The following is a 24604-nucleotide window of genomic DNA, read 5'->3' as shown; positions in this document are numbered from 1 at the left end:
ATGTATAACACTTTGTACTGTGGTTGAAATATGTGTGGAAAAGTAACAAGACCCCAAGGTTTTAGTGCTTGTTGGGGGGGGGGGGGCAAATGAATGTATTGTAAATAACATATATTATTGTTTTTATCATTATTATATATATATATATATATATATATATATAAAATATCATCATCATCATCTTATTTTGGCTGTTCCCATTAGGGGTCGCCACAGCGGATCATCTGTTGCCATTTCTTCCTGTCCTCTGCATTTTGCTCTGTCACACCAACCACCTGCATGTCCTCTCTGACCACATCAATAAACATTATCTTAGGCCTTACTCTTTTCCTGTTACTTGGTAGCTTCATCCTTGGCATCTTTTTCCCAATATACTCAGCATCCCTCCTCAGCACATGTCCAACCCAACGTAATCCTGCCTCTCTGGCTTTGTCTCCAAACCCTTTCAACCTGGGCTGACCCTCTAATATACTTATTCCTAATCCTGTCCACCCTCATCACACCCAGTGCAAGTCTTAACTTCTGCATTTTTGTCAATGCCATTGTCTCCAACCCATATAGCATAGCTGGTCTCACTACCCTCTTGTAGACCTTCCCTTTCACTCTTACTGGTACTAGTCTGTCACAAATCACTCCTGACACTCTTCTCCACCCACTCCATCCTGCCTGTACTCTCTTCTTCACTCACCATTACTCTGAACTATTGAACCCAAGTATTTAAACTCATCCACCTTCGCCACCTCTACTCCTTGCATCCTCACCATTCCTCTGTCCTCCCTCTCATTCACGCACATATATTCTTAGTCCTACTGACCTTAATTCCTCTTCTCTCTAGGGTATATCTCCATCTCTCCAAGGTCTCCTTCACCTGTTCCCTATTCGCACTACAGATCACAATGTCATCTGCAAACATCATAGTCCACGGGGACTCCTGTCTGATCTCGTCTGTGGACCTGTCCATCACCATTGCAAATAAGAAAGGGCTCAGAGCTGATCCTTGATGTAATCCCACCTCCACCTTAAACGCATCCATCACTCCCACCGCAGACCTCACCACTGTCACACTACCCTCGTACATATCCTGTACCACTCTTACGTACTTCTCTGACACTCCCAACTTCCTCATACAATATCACAACTCTCTAGGCACCCTGTCATATGCTTTCTCCAAGTTTACAAAAGCACAATGCAACTTCTTATGACCTTCTCTGTACTTCTCCATCAACACTGTCAGAGCAAACATCATATCTGTAGTGCTCTTTCCCTGCATGAAACCATACTGTTGATCACTAATCATCACGTCCCTTCTTAACCTAGCTTCCACTACTCTTTCCCATAACTTCATGCTGTGACTGATCAATTTAATCCCTCTGTAGTTACTACAGCTCTGCACATCACCCTTATTCTTACAAATCGGTACCAAAACACTTCTCCATTCCTCAGGCATCTTCTCACTTTCCAAGATTTCATTAAACAATCTGGTTAGAAACTCCACTGCCATTTAATCGAAATACCTCCATGGTTCCACAGGTATGTCATCTGGACCAACAGCCTTTCCATTCTTCATTCTCTTCTTAGCTGTCCTTACTTCCTGATTCACTATCCCCGCATCATCCAACCTTCTCTCCCTCTCATTCTCTTCATTCATCAACCCCACAAAGTACTCTTTCCATATGCTCAACATACTCTCCTCACTTGTGAGTATATTTCCCTCATTATCCTTTATCACCTTTACCTGCTGCACATCTTTCCTAGCTCGGTCCCTCTGTCTAGCCAATCGGTACAGGTCCTTTTCTCCCTCCTTAGTGTCCAATATTTCATACAACTCTTCATATGCCTTATCCTTAGCCACCTCTCTCTTTGCCATGCACCTCATCTCCTTATACTCCTGCCTACTTTCTTCATCTCTCTGACAATCCCACTTCTTTGCCAACCTATTATATCATATAATATCTTATATTAGATTGTTTCCTTAGTTTGCAATGTTTCCATGTGTAGTTTTATGTCATACAAAGGAACTGGACAATAATCAACAATAAAATATGTATACAATTCCATAGCACAACGAGCACTGGATTTGCGCGATGGTTAACAGTGTACACACATGTGAGCTAGGCCTGTTTGTGCACAGGGAAACAGTGTGTAAATGTGAAGCACATTGCTAATACTTGCTACTGTACCCTGGTCCCATCTGTACTCCATGCTGGCTTTCCGCGATGGCTAAGAGCATTAATTGAATGCATCTGTTTTCTGTTTTTGGGTGTCTTCTTTCTATGAAATCTGGTTTTCCATTTGTTTCTGCAGTGTTGTGCATTGCACAAACAGGATAAGCTATTCCATTTTTTTTGGGATGTGGCACATCACGCAAAACTGGAATTAAAAGAAGATAATTAGGAAAAGATACTAAAACTAATAAATACCTATGCAAAATCTGTACAAGCACAGTAAACCTTGATAGTACACATCACAAATGTCTACATATGTCAGGATTCGGACCCTCACACCAATACAGCTTCAGAAAACAGGAGACATGCCTAGTCCTCTTGGCCACACAGCCTGGCATCAACAAAATGGAAAGTCATTCTTCACACAACCAACTGCATCAGAATATATACTGACTTCAAAACCATCAGTTAGGATTTGTACATTTAATTTTCTTTACTATATCTGGACATAGAACAGTTGGTGATCACAGAACCTGTCATAATTATGCTTACAAATATACATCTTTGTGTTACCTTTCTGTGTTTCTTGATCATTCATCAGTTATCTAACATATGCAGTTGCCAATGAATGAAGTCCAGGTTGAGTGGCGCAAACACACACATACTGTTCTTTTGGGGGTATCATAGCTGAGTTACTGTTATGGCAAGAACAAGGGTACATTACTCTTTTGGGTGGCAAAGCTCAGTTACTGTTGTGACACAAACAAGTCTCAAGCTGCAATGTGTGTTATCACTTTCCAACTTCTGTCTTCAATGATTTACCAGTACAAAGGTATAATGCTAAACAGAGGCCGTGCAGGGAACATAAGAATTCTTCAGAGGTATGACTGTGAATCTTTCATGCCTGAGGCTTACTAATTACCAAATATAAGTAATACAAGTGTCTGGTGTCGCATGGTAAGGTATTTTCTGTACAGGTCCACCACTATTTTCTTGCTTACTGTACCAAGTTAGGAATACAAGGATATGCCATAATGTTATTAAATAATACACTCTAGGTTCAGGACTTACCTTGCAAATGCAGCAGTTGACACACCATTAGTTCAGGCTGCCCCTGATGCAAGCAGTACCCAACCAATACATAGGAAGGTAAAGGTTGTGTGAGTTGCCTGGCATCAATTTTAGTATACGTTTATGAGTAGAAGAAAGGTATTGGGTCCCTAGGTGGTCAATGATTGTGCTATGTGTTGTCTCAGCAAGGTCATCCTGAGCTTGCCTATGCCTGCCCTACAGGGCAGCAGCTGGGGCTTCCTCCGAGTACTCCTCTGACTGTGGCTGTGGTGACATAGGCGGTGGGAGGATGTATGTATGTCCCTTCCTCTTGGTGATCCTGCTGTAGCTGTTTCCACAGGATCAGCTTGTGGAGCATAACATGTACTGCAAATATCTGTGTATATGTGCGTGGATTATACTGTAGGGCTTCACCAGATATATATATAGGCACCAGAACTGTGACTTAACCCAAACACACACACTATGATGTTTTTAGTTTGTGTGTGTGCCTCATTATGGCATTCTTTGGTGGGTGTGTGTGCACTTCTGATGGGGTGTCATCAGCCACAGTTCCAGGGCATAGCCAGCATCCCTCAACCAACATCTGCTAAAGGTGTGATGTGTGCCAGATATGGGGGTCATAACAGCCAGGGTTGCCAGCATACATACTCAAGATAATTCCCTGGGCAGTATACACAACTTGGCAGTTGGAGTGGTATCCCTTGCTGTTAATGTAGATTCTACCCTGCTCACCAGGTGGTGCCTTAATGTGTACATGAGTGAAGTCTATGGCACCCAGTACTTCAGGGTAGTGTGCTGCACAGTAAATCAGTTCCATATTACTGGCCCTCTTTTCAGAAGTATGGGGGAAAATATGTGCTCACTGGCATGCGTGAGCTTAGCATCCAGAAGTTGGTGGAGGATCCTGGTGGCTGATGACACTGACAGGGTCTATATTAAATCATCGAACACTTAGAAAAGCGAAAAATGATTTATCGACTTAGAATGCGTCTTCAGTCATCTAATAGGAACCCCTCTGACACACCCATCATGTCCCCAGTTGGCCTTTGAAAGGTACCAGTAGCTAATATTCTAAGGGCTACACATTACCTTAGTTTTCACTCGGAGAGTTTCCCCTCGGTTGGCTCTGGCTCTAAGTTGAAGGTGGCAGAGCTCACAGGGTTCTTGTGATGTGTCCCTGTGCACCCTTTAGTGCTCTACAATCTCCAGGTCATGTAGCACCTGGAAAGTTAGCCTGGGCCTGAACACACTCTTCCTTCTTGGCCTAGGCCAATTGTCAGTAGCACCAGCAGCATTGGCTTCAGCCTGTAGCACATGCAGATGTTGAATAGCTGCAGCAGCCCCTATCATTGTGTCAGTTAACATTTTTTGTGTCTACTGTAGTGGTATTGAATAAATGAATGCAGGCTACATGGATAAGTTATACATTGCTGAACAGCTCCATCATGTTGGATTGGTTGATTAACATGTAATTCACCAGTTTGTGGTATACCTTGCATCTATTAAACACACCTGTTCATAGGTAGGTACTAGGCTATCTGTCCGAAGGCATTTATAAGCGCAGCCAGAATAGGTTGGCTTTCGCCACCCCTTAGATTAGTTCCCTGTGCCTCTGTCCAGCAGAGCCACTGAAGTGATCCCCAGGGTAAACTTTGTTTCCCATCCACTCGTCAAGGTTTCTCTTGAGTGTTAGTAAGGAGCTCTGCCTAATGTAGATTTGAACCTTGTTCCAAAGCATGGGAAGTCTCTGGGACAGGAATCTATCCCTCCAGCACATCCTATTTATTGTTGTGGTGAGGTTTAGATCCCTAGAGCATGTGGCACCAGGGGATATGGTTTTCTTTAGGTGGAGCATGTCCATTAATTCTGGGTTGGACATGGCCTTGTGTGTCAGGCATAGATCACCTCTGAGTAGGCGGTATGCAACTGAGTACAGCTGGATTTTCTTCAGTTGAGCTGCATAGGGCATCTGTTTGAGGCCAGTGATCCTCTTGTTGAGGTACTCCTGTGGTCTTTTCAGCTATTGTAGGTGGCTTGTAAAGTACTTCCCAAATGGGGAGTTGTACTCTATGATGGGTCTGATGAGTAGAGGGGCACAATGACCTCTTTTGATGTGGATGCGAAACCTTTTGTGATTAGGTGTGCCACATAGAAGGATTTTCTAACCACTTTGGCAATGTGATTATTAAAGGAGAGATTACCATCTACTTGGGTCCCCAGATAACTTATGTTGCCCATATTTAGGGGACTACCACCTATGTGTTAGTTTGTGGGTACTTTGTTTTTTCCAAAGGGGATGACTATGCACTTTTTGGCATTTAGCTTGAGGCCATGATTTTGAAACCAGGTATCCATCTAAGTGAGACCCTTTTGGAGGATGTCTGTGTCAGCCAGAGAGTCAATTATAGCCCCTAGTTTGCAGTCGTCTGCGAACTTGGCCAGCCATATTCCTCCTGTGCTTGCCTGTACCTCTGAGAAGTATATGCCGAACAGGAGGGGTCCTAGGACTGAGCCCTGGGGAACGCCACTTGTAACCGGTTTATAGTCGGACCTAGCTCCCACAACTCTTACCTTGTGGGTTCTGTTCTTGAGCCAGTTGACAACCCATCTTGTGACATAGGGGTTTATGCTCAGGCTGGTGAGCTTATCTATAATACCAGAATGGGGAAGGGTGTCAAAGGCCTTTGCAAGGTCTAGGTAGGCAGTGTGTACCACCTTTCCCTCTTCTATAGCCCTGGTAACTCTCTCAAAGAAGTCCACCAGGTTTAGGAGGCATGATCTGCCCTTAATAAAGCCGAACTGGGTAGGGTCCAGTGTTTGGAGGTTCCCAATGTCTCTGTTAATGAGTTAAATGATGATGCGCTCCATAGCCTTGCAGGCCAAGCTAGTCAGGCTTATAGGGCAATAGTTCCCAGGGTCTGTTGTGGCTCCACCTTTGTGGAGCAGAATATCCATTGCTGTGCGCCACTTTATGGGTATGTAGTCTGTGGAGAGGCTGATTTTGAACAGTGTATTTAAATGAGGGGTTAGTCTTTGAGCTTGTGTAGGACGCAGGCTGGGATACCATCCGGCCCCATTGATGCTGTGTTTTTGGCTTTGGAGAGGGCTGTTTTAACCTGAGTGTCTGTGATTTCAGGGGCTCTACATTCTTCTGGTATGGTTATGGGCCCTTTTGGGGATGAGCGGGGGGTGAAGTTTGCGCTGATCCCATCTGCCAGGATGTTGGCGATATCGGTCGGTTCAGTATATTTTGTGCCATTCTGCATTAACTCCGAGCAGATCTGACCATTGCCACTTAGATTTTTGACATAGCTAAAGAATGCCTTGTGGTTATCTTTGGAGTCCTTGGCAATTTTTCTTTCAAAGCTAGCCTTGGATGATTTTATGAGGGATCATAGTTTCTTGCTGATAGTGATCAGGGGGGATGTGTTCTCTTCTTGGGATTTTCCTCTCTTCTGTACTAGTTTCCTCCTTCTGTTGTATAGCTTGTTTATGGCAGGGGTTCACCAGACTGATTTCCTTTTCTTGGAGGAGTGAGTCTTGGTTTTGCTTGGGATAGCACGATCCATGCATTCTTGTAGGTGTCCTTAGAATGCATTAGTAAAGGATTTTGCAGCTTGGACAGCATTATCCTTTAACATGGGGGCTTTGAAACTTTCCACCTCTGTCTTAAGTAACGTGAAGTTTGCTTTTGAAAAGTTTTTCACAGTGGTTTCCTTGACTGAGGGTGGAGGCGGAATGTGGATATCCAGAGTAATTTGTTTATGGTCAGATCTAACCAGCGAGGGGTTGTGTGTAGAACACCGGTCACTCATGTTGGTGATGACCGGGTCCAGTATGTTGTCACCTCTGGTGGGAGTGTTGACCAGTTGATCCAGGGCGTTTGAGTTTATAAATTCTAGGAAATGTTGGGTAAGGGAGTTAGTACTTGAGTAGTTCTCCCAGTTAATGTTTGTTTAATTGAAATCACCCAATATTAGGGTGTTTGGTAGGACCTTTGTTTTCCAGTGTTTCCAGAAACATGGAATGGGGGTCGTGCGACATGGGTGATCTGTAGCAAGCTACAATTTGAATTGCAGTTTTGCCCGTTGTTAGTTGCATGTGGATGATCTCTGAAGTATCGTGCTGTGCCATTAACCTGGAGGTGTGGGTATCCTTGATGAATATGGATACGCCCCCACCTTTTGTATTTCAGTTCGGGTTCTGTGGCTGAAATGTATGGTATGAGTTGTAGCCTGGTAGTGCTGGGGTGCTCTCTGGAGCCTTAAACCAGGTTTCTGTTACTGCACATATATCTATTTTCTCCATACTGAGGAGTGCCTCGAGTGCATGCATTTTGAGGTTTAGACTTCTGGCATTGAGTAGCATTACCCTCAGATTTTTGTTACTTCTGCTATTTATGGCGGTGGGTTTGTCTTTTGAGCTTTGCCTAAAAAAGGCACTATGGTGGTGGCAAGTGCCTTGGCTAGTATTTGAAAGCCTAAGATTGACAGGTGCAAGCCATCTCTAGTGAAGCAGCTTGGCTTGCCGAGTATGTCATCCCAGGCCGGGCAGACACTGAATCCCCTTTGAATGACACCAGAAACTTAGCCAGTTGTTGAAATTGATAATTTTTTCTTTATACCGTGGTATCATTCTTGGTGAGGGCAGGATGCTACTCAGGGTCAGGGTCATACCGGCCTGGACTACATGATCAGAGAGCCCTTCCATGTCTCTCTTCATGCAGTCCAGGTTATTCACACCAACATGGACAATGACAGAGTCGTATTTGTTCTGGAGTGACCTGAGTGCTTGTGTTATGTGGCAGATCCTGGCACCTGACATGCAGCTAACAGTAACCTTCTCCTTGTTCAGCCTAGTGAGTGGGACGTCAGTGTGCCTGACTATAGTCACCTATTACTAGTGTGTTGGGTATGTTATTTTGTCTTAAGGGCTATGATTGCGTGACACACTGGTTTTGTTAAGTGTGTGTTTCATGGTTTGTGTTGGGGGGTGGAGGTTGCTTGGATGTCTGCTTTGGAGGTCTCTGTTGCTTTTGTAGATTTTTATTTAGAGCCTCCGAGTATGTTTTTGTGTATTTGTGTTTTTTGCCAGTGATGGTTTAATGGGTCTATGTGAGACTGTTGGTGTGATGCAAGTATTTTCCTTCTCCTCTTGACTGTCTGATCCAGTCTTGGGTTGAGAGAGAGCTTAGCCTCCAGTTTGGCTGTATAATTGCATCTCTCGCATGTATTAGTGTTTGATGGTAGGAGGAGAGTGTTGTCAGTGTACATGAGGCAGTTGTAACATTGCCTCAAAATGCCCAGATTCACCAGTTGGAGTGGAGAGTACACCTGAAACTGCCCTATGGACATGCCTGGATAGGTACAGTGAACTGTTTTACTGATTGGCTGGTAAGGTCAAATAGACAGCCTTGCCCTTCTGTACAGTATAGGGGGATCTAGTGCTAGGGTTTATAAGTGCATGCTATGAGTTTTGAGCAAGTGCTGGGCTGAGAAATTAATGGTTTGAGTGCTTAATTTGGAAGTTTGTCTAGTTCCAAGGGAAAAATTAAAGAGGACACTTTGTGGAGCCGGGAATAGTTTTATCCTAGCAAACCGGCGCTGCCCGGTACGCAAAACCAGGCAAATGCAGTTTTTATAGCAGGGAAATGAAAGAGAGAGAAATTAGCCCAAAATGGCCAATAAACTACTAATTTTTGGGCTGATACCACTCCTCCAGGGACAGATAGGCTGCTCAAAGCTTCCCTCTCTCACAGGTGAACAGAGAAACTTCCTTCTATCCAAGTAAGGTATGGGAAAACACAGAGAATTGTAACACAGCCCTGACTTCAGCACTTACCTGAAAACTGGACTATACTAGCTTAGAAAGGTGGGAAACAAGTATTTTTTGGGGGGGGGGGCGTTTTTTCAGAAAATAAAGCAAATACAATCAAAAAACACTTTAAATGCACAGAAAATGATACTTATTGTTATATATCTCAGATCAGAGTTGTAGTCAATGCCCCTAGTAATAAAGTAGGAAGAAACACAAATACAGTAAAAGCAGATGAATGAAGTGCAATTTATATATATATATATATATATATATATATATATATATATATATATATATATGGGTATACATTAGTTGACCGAAATGCCAGTTCACCGACAGGCAGAAGACCGAGACTAAACGACTGAAAATGAAGGTGATCGACAAGGTGAAATCCCGACAGCCGAAAGACCGACATGGGCAACGTTTGAGCGCGACTCGGTAAGTGTGCGATAGTGAGGGATTTAGGGTTAGGGAGCGGACAGGTAAGTGTGTGATAGTGAGGGATTTAGAGTTAGGGAGCGGACAGGTAAGTGTGTGATAGTGAGGGATTTAGGGTTAGGGTGTGGGAAAGGTGAGTGTGCGGTAGTGTTGGACTTAGGGTTCAGGTAAGGTAAGTGTGTGATAGTGACGGACTGTAGTTTAGGGGCAGGTTAAGTGAGTTAGGGTTAGGGTGCGGGTAGGGTGAGTGCAATAGTGACGGGCTTTGTTTTAGGGTGGGTTAAGTGAGTTAGGGTGCAGGTAGGGTAAGTGTGCAGTAGTGTCTGACCTTAGGGTTAGGGTTTGGGTTAAGGTTAGTGGATATGTAATTGTGTGTAATGTGTAGTTTACGTTTTGTGTCGGTGTAATGGTGTTCGGTTTTGTGAGTTGTCGGTATTGTGTGTTTTCAGTTGTTTGGTCTCGGTGTTTTGCATGTCGGCAAACTGGTGTTTCGGTCAACTAAAGTAGACCCATATATATATATATATATATATATATATATATATATATATATATATATATATATATATATATATATATATATATATAAAAAACAATAGAAAATGAACAAACTGATACTTGCTCACTAGTGAGCTATGTGCACCTCTGCGCATAAATAAGGTAAGCATAGGCAAAATTGATATTTCTTCTATTTTCAGGATATCGTGCAAACATGGACGATAAAAAGTGAACGAAAGGTTGCACAACCTGAAGTTGAACCAATGATCACCTATATTCCAGCTCTAACACACGTGCTGCCACAGGAATAGTTATATAACACAGAGAAACCTGCCAGTCATTCCTCTGTTTCTCATAGTTGCGCTAAGTGCCACATTGCACAAACAAGGACAAAAATTTAAATTAATATGGACAGATCTGATACATTTTAACAAACGGAGAGGATGACACAGAACTTGGAAATTTTACGCTGCTTACATGCACTTTCACCCTTCATAGCCCTACATGTTCACCTCTTTCTCCAGATCCCCAATAAGACTCCCCAATGGCACAGCTATAAAGTTGAGATCTCAGCTGAGTGGCCAAGCTAAGACCTCCAGCACCCTCTTTGACCAAACACTGCTTTGTGCCCCTGCCCATGTAGCTGACACACACACTCTCTCTCTCTCTGATATTGATTTATACACTCACACACACCTGGGAAAGGCTGGCACAGGTTTACTAGCTATGCTCCCTTCTGCTCAGACTGTAATGTAGTTTGCACTGCCACCAGCCAGCTCCTTATCAGCTACATTAAGGCTCTTAACAGGGGGGGGCAGCCACAGTGGTGCAGCAGTTAGCATTGTTGTCTCACAACAAGAGGTTCTTTGGTTTGATCCTCGGCTGGGGTGCCTTCTGTGCATGTCCTCCCTGTGGTCGCATGGGTTTCCTCTGGGTGCTCCGGTTTCCTCCCACATCCCAAAACACACTGTAGGGGGATTGGACACTCTAAATTGGCCCTAGGCGTGAGTGCATGCATGTGTGCGCCTTCTGTGGAAGGTTGGGCGCCGGGCTGGCAACTCGACACTGTAAAACTCTACTGCCAGTCACGAGCGGACAGGTGATCCACTGTGGCGACCCCTAACCATGAAAAGCCGAAATAAGAAGAACAAAGGGTGTCCAATCTTACTGTGTAATGTTACTATTAATCCAAATGGTAATTTGCCAAAGGGTCAGGCTTTTAGGAGTGGCTTGTACAGTGTCACTAAGTAGATATGATATGCAAGTACCCTAGGAGCTTAAGTATCTCTAAACAGACAAGCCACAATTGAAAAGTTTAAATATATTTAATAATAAATAAAAGAACAAGACAATACTCAATAAATCAGTCACATCACAGTTCAAAATCACAGGAAATATTTAAAACAATATTGCAGGACAGTCTCAAATAAATAAAGAAAACATATAAGCTATACTTTACTAAATTTCTATCTGAATCTAAAAGAGCTTCTATGCTGTAAAAACTTGCAGAACAACAAGCAGGCAGAAGTGGTGAGTGGATGTTCTTGTTAGGTCAAAGACAAAATATAAAATGTACCATCTCTCAGAGAGTTCTTAAATTGATATTGAATATTACTGCTGAGATACTTGCAGTGTGACATCACTTTTTGTCACCTGACTTCAGTTCCCAAGCTAAATCCCTGTTGAGAGAAACTACTAGCATTTAACATCTCCCTGTGAAAAATACATCTCTCAGATCTTTGCAACTGCTGGAAGAGATAAAACACACACAAAACAATGCAGAAAGCACCCTAGTTCTTCCCGTCTCCATGCTGCATTGAAACATTTATAGTACAATCATAAAATTTCAAATATTTTCTTGAAATTTTGTTCCCACTGTCAAAACATGCACATTTACACACGTACAATAGTTTCTAATCCAGCAGAGCATGCTGTGGTCACACATCCAGGCTCAGCACTGTACAAACTCTGATCAACACACACTTCTGTACCAGCAGTTTAATATACACATAACATACAGTCCTAATACATTTGTAAGACGAGCATATGAATCATGTTGATATTCACAAATGACAATTTACAAAATTCAAGATAGCTGGGCTGGCAGTATTTCCCTTTGTCACACCATGCATTCAACACATGCATTGGGGAAGTGCCTACATGAAGTGAACATCCCTACATAGTTACTCTCCTTTGTGATTCAGCAATTCTAATGAGTTTTGACCTCACTTGCATATTCACCATGCTGACAGCCCAGAATCTAAAAGGTTAGTAACCATATAGGCAGGGAAACTGCATGTGAGCCCAATGCTGTAACAAAGGAATACTGTAATCCATCAGCTACATTCTGCATATGCTTACATTACATTATAATACTCTGCTTCATGGAGGTTTGCACATGTTAGCAGCCTGCATTGGGGTGGGGGAGTGAAGCTACTTTCATGTTATGGCACTTAAAATGACATTACACTGATTTTCTAGCATCCACCTAGTGTAATTAGGTCAAAATATGTGTAGTGTTAACATGTTAAGGGCAGTTCTGTAAAAATGTAAGAGCTTTTACGTGTTCTTGTTTCCATGTAGACTCATTACTGTGGCTATATTTGGAAAGTTTTGGAATACACTGCCAACACGAACAGAGTCTAAATGGTTGCTTTAGAGTTTGCTGAATCGCTCCACTGTGTTGATTTGCTGCATTAGCATAAAGTTCAGCTTCTTATACTGTAATTTGCGTGCCATGAAAGTTTACATATTTGCGTGCGAGTATGCCGCTATGTGAAGTTTACCGAATCTAAAAGTTTTCGCACCCATGTGGGCATCGTGTAATGATGAGCACACGGTAAAAATTATTGTGCAAGCTTTATTGAAACCCCCTGGTTGTTTAAACAGTGGTTTAAAACTGAATCTGTCAGAGTTTTATTTGCATGGGGATACTATTCCAGTGTTTAGCAACGCATTGGGAGTAGAGCAAGCCTCCTGCCACATTATTTGACATATTTGTAAGTAGTAAGAATTATTTTTACTAGAACAGAGGTCCCTTGCTAGACAGTATGGTGGTAATATGTTTTGTAGTGCAGGGCATTTTTCTGGATGATGAATAAGTTTGTGTGCATTAGTCAGTTGTGAGCATGTTAGTTGTCTAGTTCAAGCCAGTTTAACTACTTTAAGCTAAGAGAATGGTGGGTCCTATGAGGGAGACTGGTGACAAATTTAGCTATTTTATTGTAGCAGGAGGCAAGTTTCTTTGAATATTGTTTGTGTTAGGATAGAGGCAGTGCATAAGAAAGTTGACTGTAAGAAGGTGGTGGCTAGAGTTTTTCTTGCAGTATCTGTAAGGCATCCATTGATCCTGTAAAGGAAGTATAGTTTCTGGTGGATAGATCTTATGGTGTGCAGTATATGGTGGTTATATTTGAGTCTGTCATCTATTATACTACCTAGAAGTTTACTTTGAGTTTCTTCTTTTCAGTAATAATTCTTTATTATTTTTCAACTTATTGATACAAAGATTTGAACAGAAAAAGAAAAAAAACAGGTAATTTCCAAACAATGCTTCTAACCACAATTCTACAACATATGTACACTATTTACATGAATGCTTCCATCATTTAACAAAAAGGAATAGAGAAGAACATATGAAGAATCTTATCAGTAGGTCTAATATCTTGTAATAGTATAATTTCTGATAACATTTTGGTTTTATAGTATATATGTCCAGGGGTTTAGCTGGGCTCGGAACATTAAGCCAGTAAAATATTAAAAATTTGTTCCCATATCTTCGGATTATTTATATTTTTGCTATGGTCATTGATTAATAATTTGTGGGCTAATATATGTTTTATCGCTAACATCTTGAAGTTGTCCCATGAAGTTTGAGATGGATTCAACCAATTTGTAGTTTAAGTTTCATTAACAAAAAGATATTTATAAGTATGGTCATTTGGGATCTAGATAAATAGTTTGGAGGGATTTGTAATATCATAAATTCCCAAGAAAGCGTTGAATTTTGATAACCCATCTTTTGGAGTTGAAGTTTTAAAGTATTCCAAAGTTTATATATACATTTACAGCTCCAGAACATGTGAAGGAGGTCAGCAGTTTGATCTTTACAGTATGGGCATTTAGGAGAATTTTTAGAGTTAAATTTATGCAAGCTAAGTCGTGTATAGTAAGCATCATTAAGTATCATGAGTTGGGTAAATGTTAATTTTTGAAGATAAATTGATTTTACTTAATTGCTTTATTATTTTACTTTCTTCAATCAATGGTATTTTTTTCTTTCCAATAATTTGACAAAAGGACTTGATTTTGATATTTAAAGTCTTTTATCAGTTTATATGTAGATGTTATAAATTTGGTATCTTGTAGAAGGGCTTGCCATAGATTTGTACATTTTGCTAAATCCTCATCGTTAATGCTAAAATCTTTAAAGTAGCTTATGGATATTTCTTTAATCTGTCTCAGTATGACTAAATATGATTTGGGAAGATTCATTTCCTGTCTTAATTCATGAGTGGAATATTTGAGATATGGGTACATATCAAAAAGAGTTAAATTGATTATAAGTGGAAAATTTTTTAGATCTATTAATTGATTATTAATTCTCAGGTTAGGATTCCTATGAAAAGGTTGGAAGGTCATCATATGTTGGATAATATTTAACGATCTAAAGAGATTTTGTAATAATGTTATATTTATTTTAATGTGCTCCATTATAGCATATGATTTAAATGTGTCTTTTCCTAGGAAAGGTAATGATTTAGAATTAACTTTGAGTTAGTTTCAATGGCAGCATTATTTGCTGACTTTATGGTAAAAGATTGCTTTTGATTTTGGCAATATTTTGAGGTGAAAAGCATGAACTACTTTTCTTGGGGTTGAGTAGGAGTTCTGATTCTTTGATCCAGGTTTCTACAGAGGAAAAAGATTTTTGGGTAATGTCTTGAAGCTTATTTATTGTTGAGGCTGCATATATTCATGTTGAGTCACCTGCATACTGAACTAAACTAGCATGGTGAGTGGAGATGTGATGGTCATTAATAAATATATTAAATAGCAGAGGACCCAGGATAGAGTTGTGAGGGACACTTGTAGTAAATGGTTGAAAAGATAAGTAGGTTTGTTGCCTGCCAGATAGGTAACTTAGGAACCACAGCAAGGAGAAATGTGAAAGTCCTGTTGAGGAGAGTCAAACGAGCAGTTTCTGGTGCAAGACCGTATCAAATGCCTTTGACAAGTCTAAGAACATGATGGACACAAGCAAGACCATTGTTTTGATGTCCGTTCAGTATACTGGCAAAATGTAGTAGAGCAGTAGAGCTGCTGTGCTGGGGTCTATAGCCATGTTGTGTTTCTGAGAGCAAGCTATTTGGGTATTGCATCAGCTGCACATGGATGCATTTCTCTAATATTTTAAAGAGGGGGATAGAATCGCTGTTGGTCTTTGGTTATTAAACTCTGTAGATGTGTTGCCTTTGTGCAGTGGTATGATGTAGGATTTTTTCCACAGTGATGGGCTGTATCTTTCTGTTATGGACCTATTAATTAGTATGGACAGAGGGAAGGCTATGACTTTTGCAGCCATTTTTAGCTAATCCGGTGTTAGTCTACAGCTGCAGAAGTAATTTTTTAGTTTAATGAGCAACTTCCTTATGAATGAGGTAGGTACTGGACAAAAACTGAAGAGCTGTGGGTGTTTTTGATTGGACAGAGGTAGAGTGAGGGGGCAGATGTGCTAGTGTCTAAAAGAGATAACATTGATTTATATAAAAATTGTGTAGGGATAGAGCCTGATGTATTGTCTGTTTTCGGAGAGGGACTACTGGTCTTGCCAGGGTGGAGTGCTTTATTTTATGATGATCAAAAAAGTTTTGGGCTGTTTATATGTTTGTCTTGTAGGTTGGTATATTATGTTTGCTTATCATGTTTGACATGGAGTTTTGCAAGGTTTCTAAGATGTTTTTGAGTTCTGTTTTTATACAATTCTTTTCAGGCTTTATCCCTTTTCATCATGTTTTTTTATTGTTTCCTTTGTCAGCCATGGTGCAGGGTTGGACTTTATTCTTTTATTATGTACTGGTGCTAGATTATTTAAGATCTGTAAGAATACATTATTAAAATGTTCTACAGCAGTATCTAGTGACATTGTTCTAAGTACATTCCAGTTATAATTTTTTTAGTATTTCATTGAAAATATCTTTGCTGAAATTGGTCGTATTTCATAGTTGATTATAGACAATATGATTGTCTAGGTTATGGTGAGTTCTTATAGCATATGTTAGCATGTGGTCATTTATGCTGTCTGAGAAGCAGCTTACTTTTGTTAAGTTTGTCTGGTTTGTTTGTAAAAATCCAATATAATGTTGAGTGTCTCCCTGAAATTTTAGTGATTCTAGTAGATGTGGTTATTAATTGTCTGAAGTTGTACAAGTTTATGGATTCAGTGGGGGTAGTGGAATTTATGAATTGCCAGTCTAAATTTCAGTCTCCAAGTGTTATAGTTTCATGGTTAATTTGTTGGGATATCCAATATAAAATGCTTTCAGCAGTATCAGTTATTCCCTGATGGTATTTAAATTGCTGTTAAATGTATAGTTTTCCTATTGTTGCTTTTTAAGAGTGTTATTAGTAGATCAGCATTGTTAAGTTTGGGTATTTCCTTCTTTTTAATTTCTCCAAATCTTTTAGGTTTCTAATACTATTATGGGAATGGACCCCATTCCTATGTCATGATTAAAGTTCATGAAATAAGTATTTTTTCAATCTTTGTCAGGCAAAAGTGCTCTTTGCAGCACCCGCAATGTGCCCAGTAATGACTCTTCTGCAATTCATACGGGGTTACATGGAGTGGTAGCATATCTAAATACGACTGTAGATTCTTTTTTATAAGACACGTTGCTCCTACTTCTATTGGAACTGTCTGGGTATCTCCTGTGGGAGTAAGGTAATGCTTAGGAAATTTTCATGGATGATTGCTACACCGCTTGCACTATTTTTGTCTGTTATGCCTGAGTCTAGGGAGGGGGTGATCTCATTATCCTTTTTTTTCTTTTTTTAACCAGGTTTCAGTAGCTATAACTACATCAGGAGTGTATGTGGCAAGATAAGCATGTAGGTCATGGATTTTACTGCACATATTTCAAAGGTTCATATTTAGTAAGGTGAGTTTGGATTCTATTTTTTACTGAGATGTATTAGGTGACTGGCTTATTTTGGGGTTGTAAGTGATTTTTTTTAACAGTGGGACAAGGGTTGGGGTGAAGATCTCTGCTAATTATTTGAATTGATATTTTACAGAAGGAAAAGAGTGTGGCCAGTTATATTTTGGTCTTAGTTTGATACTTGATCGTAAATTTGGATGCTTAGTTTTAAGATATTTATAGAAAAATAAATCAAATGTGGTTTGTTTGTTGAGATAGGCTGTTATGGAAAAAGACAGGCTGGCTAGATGTTGATTTTCTTTGTGAGGATTGGTTGAAGTCCTAAATATTTGAAGGTGGTGGATTATGCACCACAGTAGAGAGTGGGATATCCCCCCAAGCATAGGACTCTCCAAGAAAAATGCTGAATTAGAAGAGTAGATGCACTAGGAAGGGTTCCCCTCACAGACCATTTGAGACTATAAGAATGTCTTTCTTACAAGCCATTGACATTACCAGGTAACTTGACTGGATCACAGAGGGTCCTTTTCTGGCATGATACAGTTATCATACTAAAATGCAATTAACAGATACTAATAAGGCAGTATCTTATAGAAATTGCTGGATAATAGTAGCAGAAGATATTTAATCAATGATGCATTCTAAACAGCAGCTCATAAAGGGCTATGAGAGTATAGAGAAACTGCAAAGGAATGAAATGACAAGCTTCCTACTTGTGAGTCAAAAACAAGGAGAGATCAATAGTGTTTTTAAGCAATTGTTACTATAAATTAGTGCTGATAAGTGAAGAAGGATGGGAAGAAATTAATAAAGAATAGAGGGGACGTTTGCTTGCCAGAGGTTGATTTTAAGAAAAGAGGAGTCATTTACATGGGCAGTGGAGCTGATTTGGGGATTATAAAAGCAGAAATCAAAATGTTGAAATTATGAATCAAATTGATAGGAAGAGTGTGAGTAATATGGGAGGTGAACAAAGTGATGATACTATTGTTCTGTAATGCGTCAGTTTTGCATATGGCTGTGCAGCAGACATGTTGCCAGAGTACGTTCTTGAGGAATAATATTAGGATCCTATGTGTGTAAGGTGGTAAGTTACACATTAGCAGTGGGTGGAGAAGGATTTGCTTTTTGACCTAAGGGAGTTATTGGGGAACTGATGAGGAGTTGAGAGTTGATGTCAGTGGAGTAAAGAGAGTGAGTTTGTGGCTAAACTGAATATCTTCATAACGGAATTTAGCCAAAGGAGCTTGTAGAGGAGCAAGGTGAGAGAGCAGCAGTTAACCTTTGTAGAACAGAGGAATGTTAACTTCAGTAGAGGTGAAGTAATATTCTTTTTAAGTTGTCTGGACCATGAGTTATTTAAATTTGATACTTGGCTTTACTGGTGGTGGGTTGTATGAGAAGTGGTAGGTGGCTGTACTTTAGTGTAGACAAAAGCATGATCTTGCCAATAACTGATAGTCTTGTGAAAAGAATAGTTGAGTAATTTATTTGCTTTACAACATGTTTTTAATGTAGTGGTGATCTTCACCTGAACAAAGGCAGTGTATAGGTGAAAGAGAGGGGGCAAGAGATCAGGGGTAGCTCTATTATACCTGAAGTGCTGGACTTGTATCGAGGCTAGATGTAGTTGGAGCTGCAAAATTCCAGTCGAAGGAGACAAAAACATGAGTAGCACTATGAATATTAAAGATTCTCTGTTAGCCCAGCTGGTAAACAGCTGTGCTAGGCTTGGTTCCAATCAGATGATTATGGCTGTAAGCTTAGACTGGAACTTTTAAGGACCCATTTCATCTGTACATCAGGTAATATCTTCCTAGAGCTTATGTGCAGGTCAAGTATTTAAAAAGAAATGAGAGATTCCAATACAAAACCTCATGATACATCTGTGAGCAGATTTAACGGTTTGGACATTTTATTTTTAATCTGTACCCAGGGAACTGTGACTTCCCACGTAGCTCATGATCCATATTAAAGATTTAGTGTTGAAACTGTGGCCTTTAAATTCACAGACAATAGCACCTGTCAGGGCATCTTCATTTATGCATTTGTTTCATTTTCAGTTGGAATACAAGTTGACGGTACATGTCCATTATGTGAAGGTGGCATTTCTTTCCTGTCTTCTGCCCCTGGAGAGAATAACAAGCCGTAAAAGGAAATGATATAACGACAATCATGAAACAACTTTTTTTAAAATTATGATGCAGCTTTTGAGAGGAAAGGATTGTGCATCTTGAGGGACACAACCTTCATAAAATGCCAAATATATTTCCTAAAAAAGAGGCCAAGGAGTTCCAAAATTTGGCAAAGGTGATGGTCACAAGGAAAAAGCATCTTCCAAGAGACTGATTTCAGAGCCACTAAAGTACAAGCTGAAAAGGAAGATATGGAAGACTGTCACTCAAAGTTTAAGTCCCAGTGGGGCAAAAGGGTTCTGCAAAGAATGAAAGTATAGAACTACTCCAATAAATTGTTTAGCCAGTGATCTGATGGTGTTCATTCCAGTCATCACTGATGGGTTGCAGGTTCCGTCCTTGGAACTGAGCTTGGCCTTATACCAAGTTCGCACTAGCCAAAAACTCTAGAGCTAAGCTTTTACCCATAGTACCCTTCTCCCTGTTGCCTCAGATCTCATTTGCCTTGTAGCCGTAAAGCCACGTCTAAGCCTGCTCTCAGCTAAGTTGAACTTTTTTGATATTTTACTACAGTTTTGGTAGTAATTTCTTATATTTTTCCATTTCTTTGTCTAGCTTTTGTTGTCACTAGCCTTTCCCTTTTACTTTTAGCTTTCTTCCCTATTTACCTTCGGTAACTTTAGTACCATTGTTGTTACAGCCTTTCTCCCTACCCCTTGTGGTAATCCTTGTATACCATTGCTGGTATTCCTCCCTTTCTTTTGCTATTGTCAGAATTTAAATATATAGTCTCTCTCTCTCTCTGCTGTTTATCCTGACTGTTTAGTATGTCTGAGAAGAAGGGAACATCAGGCTTAAAACATTGCCTGAAATGTTCTAGGAAAATCCCAAACTGTGACTTGCATGACGATTGTGTGTACTGTTTGTGAGTGCCTCATCTCTCGATACAACCACTTAGCTCTATCTGCAAAAGATTTAGTACCCTTACTTTAAATTAACGTAAAAATAAATTCTGAAGGGCCTTCTTAAGTCGCCTTTTTCAGAGGCTCTTTCTGTGTCAGAGGGTTCACCTCCTCCTAAAAAAGAGAAAAAGAGACCCCACTCTGTGCCTTCATCACCTTCTGATGTTTTGGATAAGCCACCTAAGCCTAAGATGCCAAAATTGTCTTCAGAGCTGAAGCCAGTCTCTTCAGCACTGGCCTCGGTTCCACCTACTGTTCCTATTTTCTCTACACCTGTTTTGATGCCAGTAATGTCTATGACACTGTCCACATGCACACTGCCAGTTATCGCATACTGTTTGGTGCCAAGTGCTATCTCGGCACTGAGCTTGCCTCCAGTACCAGTGGCTATGACTAAATTCATTACTGAGCCACCAATGATCACTGCCCACCCCACTTCCATACCGACTATCGTCATGGCACCAAGTCTGCCTTTGGTACCCATGACTACTATGGATGCTCCACTCCCTGTCTCCAAACTCGAAACAGTGGTGCCATTGGACACCACAACATGGATGTAATTCTCCCCGTCACTGGATCCCTTTCTGGGCCAGATATATAGCCCCTTCCTTGAATGGCCAGAGTCCCCGTCGGGGATATACACTAGATTCCCCAGGAGCCTTTCTGAATTTGATGTGGTGTGCCTAGTGGACCAGCTGCTCACAGCCAGGGGGATTCTTACGCCTACTAAGACCCAACCACCTGCCGGACTTGGGATTGTTTCTCCACAGACTCCATCCTACTCTCCTCTTTTGACCTCTGTGCAGGTTTCAAAGTCTTCAATTCTGACACCCCGTTTGGTACCCACATCCTTGGTGCTACTAGTGGACCTCTCAGTGGCCCCTGGACCAACCCTTTGGCTTGTTTGGAGCCCAGTCTTCCACAGCCCCAGAATTGGGTGGCGGGCTCCTCGGTGCTGAGTACGGTCCCGAGTGTATATACGGTTCCGTCCTCAGTGCCAGGAGTCCTGCCAGCACCGATCCCTCTTGAGGTTCCTCTCTCAGGGGCAGGCTCAGTGGAGCGGGGTATGACCCTGGTTCTGAGGTTGTCTTGCTCGGTTCTGGGCTCCCATCCCTCGTCGGGTGGGCCTGCCTTCCCGAGGTATGGAGAGGGTGCTTGCTTCTAGAAGTAAACCACCGGCATCAGAACCCCAAATGCCTCCACCCACTGAGCTGCAGCTGTCACAAGCTACCACCTTGGGACAGCGAGCACGAGACCCACAGGAAACTCTACTGCAGGGTGCCGCTTCTTCTGCTACAGAAGAAATTGTGCAAGTGAAAGGACATAGACTCCCCTGAGGAGTCTCTTACAGAGGAAATGGATTATGATGAAGGGTCCCCATGCTAACCCCATGAAGATATCTCCTTTGGGGACATCCTTGAAATGTTTAAACAAAGGGGTGACTGGAAGCTCAAAAATCCTTCCTCCAAGGAATCCGTTTTCCTGCAGGCCTTTCGTGCTCATCCATCTACCTCTTGAGTGACCCCTCCTGCAGGCAAGCTTGTCCAGCTCATGGTGCAGTGGGCCTGGAAGAATCCAGACTCTGTTGAGCCAATCCTACAGAGACCAGATAAAATTCTACCCCCCCCTCGAGGAGAGCCCACATTGGTCTAAAGGTTTACCAGTAGATGCTATTTTGGTGGTGGCAGCCACAAAGAAAGAGCTCACCGAGGACAGCCAGACTGTTCACCCATCTAACAGGGAGTCTCGGGCGGTAGACAGATTAGGGAAGCGAGTCTTTGCTTCATCGACCTTTGCCATATGGTCCTTGAACTATCTGGCACATTTTACGAGGCTCCAAAGAGACTTGATCTCTGAACTCTCTGGAACTGTATCAGGACATGTGTCTGACGAAGTGAGTGACAAAGTTGCCTCGCAGTTCGCGACCTTGGAATCGATATCGAACTCGAACATGAGGTTAATATCCCATGCAACCGAAGGGACAGCAAGAGTGGCAGGTTCAGGTGTAGTTATGAGATGTCACGCCTGGATGATTTCGCGTATCCCTGTAAGTCTTCTTTCCTGAACACTCCAGTCGAAGCGCATCTGCACTGTTCAGCCCAAAAGTGAAGGACACTCTACCAGGTGTGAGAAGGATGGTAAGACCCTGTCTGCAGTAGGTGTGCACTTTTCCACCCCCCAGCGTTCCTTCTCCAGCAATCAGAGGAGTGGAAAGTTGTCCCACAAGAAGTTTCGGGGTCTTTTTCATGAAACACTTGGTGAGTTCACTCCCAGAGGCAGAGGGGGTAACTCTTCTGAAAGATGCCCCTACAGAGGCAGAGGGGCCCGTGTAACCAGGGACCCAGAGACTCATTTTCTGGACAGTCTTGTCAGTGCTCCTGAAGAGTGGCCCAATTGCTTTCCTCTGGAAGCAGTCTGGAGATGATTCTCTCTGCCCCATGCTGCCTGGCAATCAATAACCACCAATTCTTGGGTGCAGAAGATAACCAGAGGTTACCACATCCCATTCGAGTCTTGCCCAAAGCCACCAAGCCAAATTCCCGATGGTCCACCCAGTCAAAGGGACGAAGCAGCCCTAGAGATAAAAAGGTTGCGTTAAAAAAGAGTCATCCAAGCAGTCCCTCCAGATGAGTGTGAATCTGGATTTTACTCGAGATTCTCTTTGGTGCCAAAAAAGACAGGGGACTGAAGACCAATTTTGGATCTCAGCAATTTAAACAAGTTCATCACAAAAACGAAATTCTGCATGGTCACAGTTCAGTCCATTCTCCCTTTTTTGGGGGAAGGCAATTGGATGTGCTCATTGGACCTTCAGGATGCATTTTACCACATCAAAATGGAGAAGCACTCCAGAAGGCTACTTTGCTTCTGGCTGGGAGCCAATCACTACCAATTCTGTGCTCTGCCTTTTGGACTCTCTACAGCCCCCAGACTGTTCACCAAATGCATGGCAGTAGTGACAGCTCACTTGAGACTGCAAGGGTTCCGGGGGTTTCCATATTTAGACGATTGGCTCCTCACCGCCCCCACCATGCAAAATACACCCTCTCTCTGGCGAACCTTCTGGGAATATCCATAAATTTGGAGAAATCCAAGCTGATGCCAACCCAGTCCATAGAGTTCATAGGAGCAGTATTCAACACCCACTCCTACTTTATCTCTCTTCCAGATCACCGATTACAAAGACTTAAGGCTCCAACACTGGGTGATACTCTGTCAAAACAAAGTGTCAGCATGAGAGGTCCTTCAGAATCTAGGTTCTATGGCCGCTTCTATACCAATGGTACCTCTTGCAAAACTTCACATGAGACTCCTTCAATGGCTTCTACTATCTCAGTGTTACCCAAATCAGCATCCTTTGTCCTTCCAGATTCCAATAACAAATCATTGCAAACAGGACCTAATGTGGTGGATAAGGCCAGAGACAGAACTTTGGAGCCGCCCCTTCCATTCTCCACAGCCCAGAGCCACTGTGACCATGGATGCTTCCCTGATAGGGTGGGGGGTGCATTGTCAGGGAATGACAGTCCAAGGTGCATGATCTGTAATTGAGGCCAATCTGCATATCAGTGTTCCAGAACTGAGGGCAATGCTTCTAGCATTGCAAGCATTCCAGTGTGTCCTTCCTTCAGGGACAATTGACATTCAATCAGACAATATGTCAGTAGTCTGGTATATCAACAGACAAAGGAGGAACCAAGTCCTACCCCTTATGTCGAGAGGCCATGAGGATTTGGCAATGGGCAATAGCTTCCAACCAATTTCTGATAGCAACGCATATTCCCGGGGGATGCCAACATGATTGTTGACAAGCTCAGCAGATGTATTCTCCTGCTTCACAGTTGGTCCCTCAATCTGTCCATAGTGGAAAAATTTTCAACCATTGGGGCCAGCTTTGCTGCAACCTATTCGCCTCCCCATCCAACCACAAATGCAGCAACTACTTTATCCTAATCCCCCTGCAGGGTGAGTTGCCGAGGGATGCTCTAATCCATGATTGGCCCAAGGGACTTATGTATGCTTACCCCCCCCCCATTCCTCTGATTCTGCAATTCTTGAAGAAAGACCTTTGGTTGAAAAGCAAAGTGGTCCTCATAGTCCCCTACTGGCCTCAACAAGTATGGTTCCCCTTTCTTTGGCCTCACCTGTTATGTCGACCGTGGATGCTGGATCCAATTCCAGATCTGATTTCTGACCCCCAAGGGTTGAGCTTACTGAACCTAACCAGTCTCAAGCTGGCAGCTTGGTTTCTCCACTTTTGTTGATCACCAGGCAGGACATTCTTTCCTCCCCAGTACGTGCTATTTTTCTGGCCTCTCACAAACCATCCACCAGGAAACTTTATTTGGATAAAT

The sequence above is a fragment of the Protopterus annectens genome, chromosome 10.part0, assembly GCF_019279795.1.
Source record: "Protopterus annectens isolate FY-2018-M chromosome 10.part0, PAN1.0, whole genome shotgun sequence".
Classification (NCBI taxonomy): domain Eukaryota; kingdom Metazoa; phylum Chordata; order Ceratodontiformes; family Protopteridae; genus Protopterus; species Protopterus annectens.
The sequence above is the reverse complement of the archived record's forward strand: the minus strand, read 5'-3'. Positions refer to the sequence as shown.